Source organism: Falco punctatus, assembly GCF_963210335.1.
Source record: "Falco punctatus genome assembly, chromosome: 5".
In the NCBI taxonomy this organism is placed as follows: Eukaryota; Metazoa; Chordata; class Aves; order Falconiformes; family Falconidae; genus Falco; species Falco punctatus.
In genome coordinates, this window is record NC_137584.1 from 82456360 (window position 1) to 82466193 (window position 9834).

Genomic DNA, 9834 nt, shown 5'->3' on the forward strand with positions numbered 1-9834 from the left:
CCATACCAAGGAGCTGCAAGTATGTGAACATGGAAGAATAGAAACGGGGTGAGGGAACTAGAAGGGACTTGGAATGACCACAGAAATCTATTCCTCCTCCAAGCTGGTAAGTAAGGAGCTGGGACACTCCCGCAGCTCTAAACAGAGGAGGATGCACACAGATGGTAACTTTGATGCAGGACAAGGGGTGCTCACAGCATTTTTGTGAAGGTGATGGAGGGAAGGAGACTGCTTTACATGAGGTGTCCTCAGGGGTGTAACTCAGGCCAATCCAGTTATTTTGACTGCACAGTATTTGCTCCATCCAGCTTGGGCACCTGGGTACAAGGCACCCTGCAACCGCACTGGTGATGTTCCTCGAAGGGACAGGACTGAGACTGCCCTGCTCGCACTGGCCTGGCCATTTGCCCTTTCAGAGTCACACCGAGAAGTTCCTCCACCCAAACCTCTTGCCTGCTCCTCTGCAGGGAGCATGGCCAAAGGAAAGGCTCTGTGTGGCCAGGGTGTTTCTATGCCTCAGCAGTCCTACTTGGCCAGAACAGCCCCTCTGGGCCGTTAGTAGTCAGTGTAAAATAGAGCATCTCTCCAGCTGCGCTTTCCCGTGCCAGCCGCTGAGCTCATGCTCACTGGCCTGGAGCTGGAGAAACACAGAGCTGTCGGGGAGCCACCACTGCCGCAGCACATGGAGCCTCAGCCCCACACCAGGGAAGCTCTCTCCACCCAGAGATGCTTTGGCCACATCTGGCAGACCCAGGCCAGCATGGGGCAGACAGCAGCAAAGAGCAGGAAGGCAGTAAATAATTAAAAGATTAAGACTGACCGATGGAGAAAGTGAAAAGAGCTCATGACGTCTAGCTTGCCTGGAGAAGACAGGAGCCTACAAGCAGCTGGCATTTTGGGAAGCAAGCCTAGAACTTAGAGCTGAAATGTTAAAGCCAAATGCAGGGCGAGATGCACATCCTAACAGCAAAGTGCATTAGGCAGTGATGGAGTTTCCCAAAGGAAGCCCCATCACTTGAATTGCTGGAAACAAGGCTGGACAAAATAGTGGACCATGTCCAAGAAGGGATAACTCTTCATCAGCAAGGAGAAAGCAATGAATAAGATGAATACCTGGGCCTCTTCCACCTCCATGAATCTATCTATCTAGCGCACTCACTCTTTTTCCAACATCTGAAAAAGGTGTAAGTGCCTTCCCTGTGCCATCAGCACATCTCAGCATGGAGCCAGGGTGGGCAGACGCCTGGGTGGGAGCATGCTGCTGTCCCCTTTGGCACCCAGGAGCAGGGAGGTGAGGGGCTCTTGCCCCCTCTTTCAGAGGGACAGTCCTGCAAGCAGGCAGGGAGTGGGAGCAGAGCCCTGGCTTCTCTGCCCTTCAGCACTGCAGCAAGTCCCTCGCCCACAGCTAGGCTTGACCAAAGCCACAGCTCTGCTCTGCAAAGCATTCCCTGAGCTGTGCCTTACATGCATTATAAAGCCCAGGGCACGGCTGAGGCTTGCTTTGCTTCCTTGGCACAGCTGGAGGAGCCCAGGCACCAGCCCAGCCTTGTGGCGCATCAGCTTGGGGCAAGCAAGTGAGGGCTGCTGCTGCAGGGGGGTGAAGCCACTAGGGTCAGAGTATGCCAATTTTGATTTTTGGTGCCCTCTTTTTCCCATGAAGACTCAGGGCCTTTGGAAATGTTCCCCAGGGAAGCCCTCCCTCCAACGCCAATCCCTCCCTGGGGCACACTCATGCACCCCTTTCCCAGCGGAGGGCAGTCCCCATCCTGGGAAAGCTGCTCACAGCATCACAGCCTCTCTCCTGACGGCTGATTCTGTAATTATTTGGTTGCTGTTAATTGCTAATTAATTCCCAAGTTATGTTATTAGCAGGTGGGCCAGGGTGACATGGCTGGCACCAGGCACGGTGCCTGGTAAAATCGCATACCTTGTCAGGGGGAAGGGCGCTACCGAATTTTTTAGGCCATTGCCTAGTTAACCATTAACAACTGGTAAAATCCCAGGTCTCTGCACAACCAGGCGAGTCCTCTTGGAGCTGTTAGAAAATCCTATTTCTAGTGGGTTATGAAACAGAGGTTTTGATGTGCTGCCAGGTTTGATGTGGAGCTCTGGGAGCTGAACACTTGCTGCACTGTCAGCTGCCGGCTGAGTGCTGCTTACATAAAGCTTTCCTAGCAACCCCGCTTTGCCATCTACGTCTGTCCATCCGTCCGCCTGTGCGATGGAAAAACTGTGAGACCTGATGAGGAACTGGACCAGCCAGCTCTTCCCATGCTGGCAAAGACCACAGTCTGTGGCCAGCCCCAAGCTGGGGAGCTTTTCCATCACTGAGTGACCCAAAGCCCACCGTGCCCCTCGGACCCCTTCCCCACATCTGCAGCAACAGGAGGAAGCGAGCATCACATCCCGTAGCCCGCGCCAAGGAAAACAGGAGCGCTGCCACGAGGGAGGCAGGCACGGGGAGCAGGGAGGCAGTCCTCCTGCCCTGGCTGGCCCCAGCCTCCCCACACGGGCCACCCACCCTCCTGGCTGCGGGTACCCCTGGGGGCTCCCTGGGGAGCCGGGCATGACTCTGCTATTTGGCTGGCAAAGAGACCAGGTGGAGAGAGGAAAATGCCCAGGGGAGAAGATGTCCAGAAGCAGAAAACTGGTCTTGGCTTTGAGGAGAAAGGCAGAAAATTCAGCGGTTTCTCCTGCGTGTCTTTCTCCCTGCCCTTCATGGCCAACAGCAACTAAAAATTCTCCTAAACAAAGTCCTGCCTTAACGCAACGGGCTTCCCTCCCGCGCCACCCCACAGCATCCCTATGGGCCCCCAGGCACCCTTGCACCCTGGGCTGGGTGGTCTCAGCCCCATCATTTCGAGGGGCTGGTGGGGGCTGCTCCCGGCTCCCGGGCCCTTTAAATCAGCGCCTTCATCAAGGCGATTTCTCCATGGAGTTTCATAAGGAAGCACATGACGAGGGCAGTTGGAAACCACAGCTCTGTGAGCGCTGATTACAGCCTACTGAGGAAAAGGAGATTTTTATCTTGCAGGAATTCAATTATGAGAAGCGAAAAAAAAAAAAAAATGCAGCGCCTGGCTTGGTTCGCCCCAGCTTGCTGCACTTAGGGGGCTTTAATTTAACAAGAAAGGTGTGCAAGCGTTACCTAAACCATCGCGCTCGCTGGTGTGTACATGGTGGTGGTTTTTTTAAGAGAAGGGGAAAAAAAACCCACCCCCCAAAAAAAAAAAAACCACCACCCCCAAAGTCACCCTGCTGGCAGCTGAATGCAGCAGGGATGATGTCATTGGAACAGTTGGAGGAGAAAAGAGAAAAACAAGTCTGTGTGTGCTAATCCTGTTTGCTGCCCTAAAGGGAATGGAAAGCCGCCAAGGCGAGGAGTTCTGGGAAACCATATAAGGGTGCCAAACAAGCACCGCCGCCAACACGGGGAACTGACATCTTTGTTCTCCCTCGCTGGGCAGCCGGCCAAAGGCCTCATTTCGGCGCTGCGGCATGATTACACTGGACATCTGCCAGCTGAGTGCTGAGCCCCTTTTCTTCTCCGTAAGCTTTTTGCCAAACATGTAACAGTTGCCATGGCAGTCGCAAGTAAAGTTAAAAAAAAAAAAAATAATAAAAAAAAAATAAAGCGCACATATAGATAGGGAGGGAGATAAAAAAATAAGAAAGCGAAGGCACGCCTTGCTCCAGATGCACCACATGTGTGGATATAAAAAGCAAGCAAACCTATTAATCAAAGATTTCAGGGATGGAGGTAAGGCGAGAGGCAGAGGCTGAAAGGTGACGTGAGGATAAAACAATGAGTGCACGCAGGCACACGCACACCGCAGCGGCCGGGCAGGAGGTGGTGGGCTGACCCAGTGGTCTCCTCCCCTGCCTGCACGCGAAATTGCAGGCAAGCAGGATTTAAAATAGAAAACATGGTGGCACTTTCACTATTGCTTGCCTGCTTTTTTTTTTTTTTTTCCCTTCTCATGTTGAAAAAAAACCACCACACCACCAAGAAGCTGTTCTGAGGATGAGAAGGGGCTTATTTATAAGCTCTGCATCGCAGAGGCAAGCAGGCAACCCAGATCTGGTCACGTCTCAAGGCGGAAAATACCATTTTGGCCCGTGGTCCAGGCCAAATTGTACTATACCAAAATGTGCCCTAAACAGTTAACAATCAGCCACCCGGTAGTCCCATGTTTATAATGAGTATTTCATTTAACTAGGCAAGTGCTGCCAGACCCCGATGGGCAGATCTGCGCACATAATAAAAGAGGTGTGGTCCCCGCTTGCTTTCTTTTTCCACCCAGAGAGGCACGGGTTAGTTTCATTTTACAAAGCAGCTATATACAAAAAGTTCACTGTGCAGTGAGCTGGAGTTCATCCAACTATTTATAATAGGGTTCCTTCTCCCCACGCCCACCCTGCAGGCAATGGGACAGCCGCTGGGCGATGGCGGCCGTGTTCGCAGCCAGCCCGGCAGCCGATACGGCCGCAGCATGTTTGCAGGCGAGGTTGCAGTGAAAGGACAGATAAGGCTGCCTGGGATGGGATGCAACACCCAACCCGTCCCTGGGGCACCCTCCTCTTCAAACCCACAGCGGGGTCCCCTGCCTGTCCCGAGGACTGGGGTCATTTATGGAGTGCAGGGCATCACCTCACCCCAAGGGCATCCCCAAAATGCAGGAACTGCCGGAACAAACCTGGTCACATACCCCAGAAGCAGTAGCAAGCAGCTGCAGTCACCCAAGGACCAGCCCACCTTGAACAAGTGGGCGCTGGGAAGGCAAACAGCCCCCTTGCAGTGAGCAAGTTGGGTCTGGCCCCCAAAAGCCTGCAACAGCTCCTCTGATGGCTCCAGAGGAGCACCGTGGGCATGGAAAAGCTGGCTGAAAAACAGCACAGGGGAGTTGTGGTCACAGGTGGTAGGGAAGGAGACTGGACTCTCACCATACCTCTCTGCTGCCTTCCTGCGTGGCTGTAAGTCACTTATCTACAGTTTGATTCAGCTTCCCATTTGTGAAAAAGAGGATGGTTTTCCTTAGGTATCTCAGAGATGGGCTAAGCATCTTAAATCATTAATGTCTGTAAAGTGCTCTCATTTCCTCAGATGGAAGCTCTTACTGATGTGTGAAGTATTATTAGGATTATTATTGCTAATAAACAAGGAGAGCAGGGCAGTTTTATTTCTTGCTAGGGCTTACGTGGGGCATGAGGATACAGAGGGTGGGGGAGATGCTAATTTGCCCCACAGCCTCTTCGAGGACTCGCAACAGCAACCGCCTCACCAGCACTAAGCTTAAAAGCAGTATCTGTGAAACATGGGGAGAAGACCCCGGGGTCCCAGTGGGTTGCCATCCACTGAAGACCTCCCTGGGAGCTCTTCCCACCCAGCAACCCCCATGGGGCCAGCAGCAGGAGCTCTGGGCCCCTGGCAGGCAGCATCCCGCTTCGCTGCACCTTCCTGGCCTCCACCATGTTTGGTGGGTGGTCCAGAGGGGGGAACCTGTGCAGAAGGTGTTTTTTGCCTGTCTTTAGATGCCAGACTCCTCCCTGGTGTGCACCTCAGTGTCTAAAGCAAGGGGAGGTATTGAGGCATCATATCTAGTGGCTTGCGCAGATGCATCCCCCCCCCCCCCCAAGTTCTGTAGAGAAACTGAGACACAGCATTTGCTGAGCCAAGAAAAGTTGTTTCCCTACCCAGTGGGCTGGGGAAAGGGAGGCACCTCTGCAGAGCGATTCACCCCTCTGGGCCAGAGCTGGTCCCTAACCTTGCCAGTGACCACCAAGGCCCCTCAGGCACCCTGGCATCCCTTACCCCAAAAGCGATGAGCCACAGGGCATTTTCCCAAGGTGACATGGCAAGTGGCTGGGGAAGGCATCACCCACTGCCTCAGTGCTCGGGTGGGCTGTGCGGGGCTCCACGTTGCAGCTTAGCCCCTACCCAAGTGATACACCGCTCCCCCCCCCCCCCCCCCCCCCCCCATGAGGTTGCTACTAACCGGAGGGTTGTAACCTGCTGAAAACTTTGCCAGCACATTTTCATGTATTAGAGCCTGGCTGTAAAAAAGAAATTTCAGGGAGGTGGATTAACGTTACTTGGTTCTGGCCAAGTTAATAAAATATGGGCTGAGTTACTGCCAGGCTACTTAATTCATTTTTATTCAGAGTGGCTGGGTAATTTCCCTGAGGTTGGTTCAGCGGGAAGCAGAGTCAGCTCCGGCTTTGTCTGCTCCTGCATGTCACCTTCCTGGCTGAAAACGATGGCTGTGTGCCCATGGGGCTGGGAGAGCAGGGAGCAGGGGGACTCTCCTCTGGAAAGGCAGCACATGCCAGGGGCTGCAGGGTGATGCCTGTTTCGGCATGGACCAGGAGGGAGCTTGGGCTGGGGGCACATGCTTGCACAGGCTGCCAGCTGCATGTGATGCTACTATGGGTGGCACCTAAGGTGGTCTCATCACAGCTGCCACTACTGCAGGTTGGTCCAGAATGGACAGGGTAGCCATCAACTCTATCATTGAAGGGCTTTGAAAAGCATCAGACTGTCACCTTGTGCCCCAAAAGCCAAGCTCCAGCTGGGGAAGCCAGTCAGAGGTGTTCTGGCACCGGGGCATGGCAGCGGGGGTACTGGGGCATGGCAGCAGGGGTACTGCAGCCTCATGCAGGTTCTTTCTGCTCTGTGTGGGGGACTGGAAGGGCCAAGCATCTTTCCTCAATGGGTGAGCAACACCAGCTCCCTGCAGTGAGCTTGCGGTGCCCTGCTCAGCCAGCTGCTTTAAAGCAAACCCTCTGCATCTTGCCACCTGGCACTTCAGCTTTGGTGGGAGTGACATTTGCAAAGGTATTGCCATGCCTGTGCAAACTCTTCCTTTTCCCTGGCATCCTCCAGCTGATTACTTCCCCCCAGTTTCTAAACCCAATCTCATTCCTTTACCCACCTGCATGGCAGAACTCCTCATTGGCAGGCGTTATGCTGGCACTAAAAGCCAGCGTACAGGCGCATTCCTGCGTGTGCTCTGAATCATCATGAGGCTCCCAAGCTTTAAATGGGAAGCAGAACACACTGCTTTCTAGATAGACAAATGAAACTTTACCCAGTCCTCTTGCTTCAGAAACGAGCTCTGAATCATGCAGAGGGCGAGGTGCCAGAAGCGGCTCTGCTCTCATCCTGGCTCCACCACTTACTTGCTGTGTGGCCTTCAGAAAAACTCTAAGGGGGTAAGCCCTGGCCCTTCCTCCTCCCCGCTGGCAGCCCCAGGGCAGAGAAGAGGTGCAGGGGCTGCAGTGCTTCATGCACTGGGGGATGGAGGAAGGAACTGCTTCCCATAAGCTATGATACTGCACTCCCCAGCATAACAGGGCTCTTCTGCTTTCTCTGCCTTTCGCCCTCCTCCCAGGCTGCTGGCAGAGGAGGATGCTCCCAGTGCCAGAGGGTGCTGAGCAGCGGGGCTGGGAGCTACAAAATGAACTTTGTGAGGCTGCATGCAACAACTTCTGAGCTCAGGGGTGGAGATCCTCCTGCTGCATTAACAAAAGCCGAGATTCCCAGGTAAACAGAGTGCATTAGTATTTATTTTAGGAAGCTTGGAATCATGATTTAATACTGAAGGAAGGGCTATTCTTACGCGGCATTCGCAGAGTTTCTCCTAATGCAATATTTCCTAACTTCAGACATGGTAACCCAGTAAGCTCCATTACTGAGCTAATACTATATAAAAATGATCCTTTATTATAAATCATACTGTACACCAAAAGGATATAAATAGAGCCTCGATGCGGCATTGGCATGCCTCATATTTCTCTTGGTTCGCATTAAATGAGCCACTAAATTACAGTGTCCTTCTTTATAATATTATCCTCCAAAGCCAAGCATTTTGTGTGTTACACAGGGCTGCTATAACAAGAGAAATTAGTACGGCTGGTTTAATTCAGCCGGGTCTGCCATGCATGTTATACCAGAGAATGTTAAAATGGGCCAGAATGGGCAATTTCATTGTCCTTTCAAAAAATTCATGACTTGGAATGTGTGATTTGAGCAGGGCTTTGCTAAGGTCTGACACACAGCCTCTCTGGAGGGGTTTAGCTCCCTGGCAGCAGAGAGGCGAAGGCAGGGGAGAGGACATCCCCACCCCGTCGTCCTGCTGCTACTGCTCCAAGGGCATGTGGTCCTCAGGCATCCTGCAGGGAACTGGGTGGCTGCCTGGGGGAGAGGCAAAGGCTAGCAGGGCAGAGGCGGGATGATGCGGGGGCAGGGGGGAGCTGCCTTCAGATTGGGGTCCTGGTTTTGGTCTGCTGCTGGTTCCTCCGCCAGCAGCATTGGAGTTATTGGTGATTTAGGTGAATACAGATGCAGGCAGATTCAGGTCCTCGCTGAGTGATGCTGGCAATTATTTAACTTCCCCACATCTCACCTGCAGAAATGGGGAGGTATTTTGCCCACAGGATTGATGCCTGCCCCTTTGTAAAGCAGCCCAAGCTCCTCTCCCTGACAGCTGGCACTACAGAAATACATGCAGTTATTGTTTGTACGGCAAAATACAATTACAGTGTTCAGACTGGGGGGATCCAGCTTGACTGTCATGTCTAATGATGGTATCTAACCGTACCAAAGAAGAAAACCCTCCTACAGTCCTGGGAGCTGCACATGCCTTCAGGGACATGTAAAGTAATTCAGGTCAAAAATGTAGGTTGTTTTATTTAGCAGACAAAGAGGTGGGGAAAGGAAAGAAGGAGACGGAAAGAGGAAACAGGCTGCTGCAAAAATACAGTCTTCATAAAGAGCCATTCAGGATTTCCCCCCAAAATTTAAAGTGAAATGGAACTCCGAGTTCCAACATTTCCTCGGAGGCCTTGCTAGGTCCCAGCTCACACTGGCAGGGACTCAAGTTGGCTCCCTGCAGGGCAGAGATCAGGGTTAGCACATGGAGTTAGTTCATGGCTGGCTGGAAGGAGGGGGTAGCTTGGAGCAGTGCCCTGGCAAACGGGCTACCAAACCCACCCAGGGGCAGCAGCTGGGCTGGTGGTACCAGGAGGGCCAGAGGTAGCATAAGTGCTTGGTGAGGAGCTGTTTAGGATTTCAGAGTCAAAGCCACCTAAATGCTTGTTACCTGCAGAGCTGGAATGCTTCAAGCAAATTTTCAAGCCAAACTGTCTGTGGTGAGGAAATATGTCCCCTTATGTGTGCTGGGAGGCTGCAGGCTCTGTGGCCTGTGAGGACGCCTAGCAAAGCAAACTGTGCCATGAATAATCAATGAAAACTAAAGGTTTCTATTACCTGCAGTGCTCCATGACCATGTGAGATAATGTAAAAATGGCAAGCAGCCTCCTGGAAGTGAAATAAAACCTCTACAGTGCAGCCCTTGGCATCATACCCCTCAGCAAAATCCTGAAGCAAATCAGGGTTATGCAAGCTGTGAAATACCCAGCCTTAGTGCTGAACTGATGAAGCTGCCAGGACCACATCTTGCTGCTTCCAAAAGTATCCAGCACCTCTTGGCAGGGCAGGTTATAAACCCCCCAGAGTTTAATGTACAGACCCCCTTCAGCTCCTTCTGTCTCTGTCCTCCCGCTCCTCAGTCCCTTGGGAAAGGATCTCATAGTGCTGTGCAAACACAGAGTCATTAATTTTGAGGCCTTGGGTTTAAAATTGGTCTTGCACAATAGATAGGAAGGCAGGCACACGTGAAGTAGTAATCGGCTCATAAGAGGAAGGCTGAAATCTGATGTCTTTAGCTATTCCCAGGGCAGAACAGAGAGAGCATGACCTGCACAGCCTGGACCACAGTCCCCAGTCCCTTAAAGCCTGGAGAGTGTTGGTTGGCCCGTGACAGTGACAAAGGA

At 52.5% G+C, this 9834-nt stretch overlaps 1 long non-coding RNA gene across 1 annotated transcript in view; it reads left to right on the plus strand.

Annotated features, from left to right (window-relative positions):
• LOC308064438 overlaps positions 1-9834 on the plus strand; it is a 67986-nt gene that overhangs the window by 40679 nt on the left and 17473 nt on the right. The window contains exon 3 of the long non-coding RNA XR_013928380.1: positions 1-7543. This exon is cut by the window's left edge and continues 23418 nt beyond it. This is a non-coding gene — a long non-coding RNA (uncharacterized lncRNA). The remainder of the gene's footprint in view (positions 7544-9834) is intronic.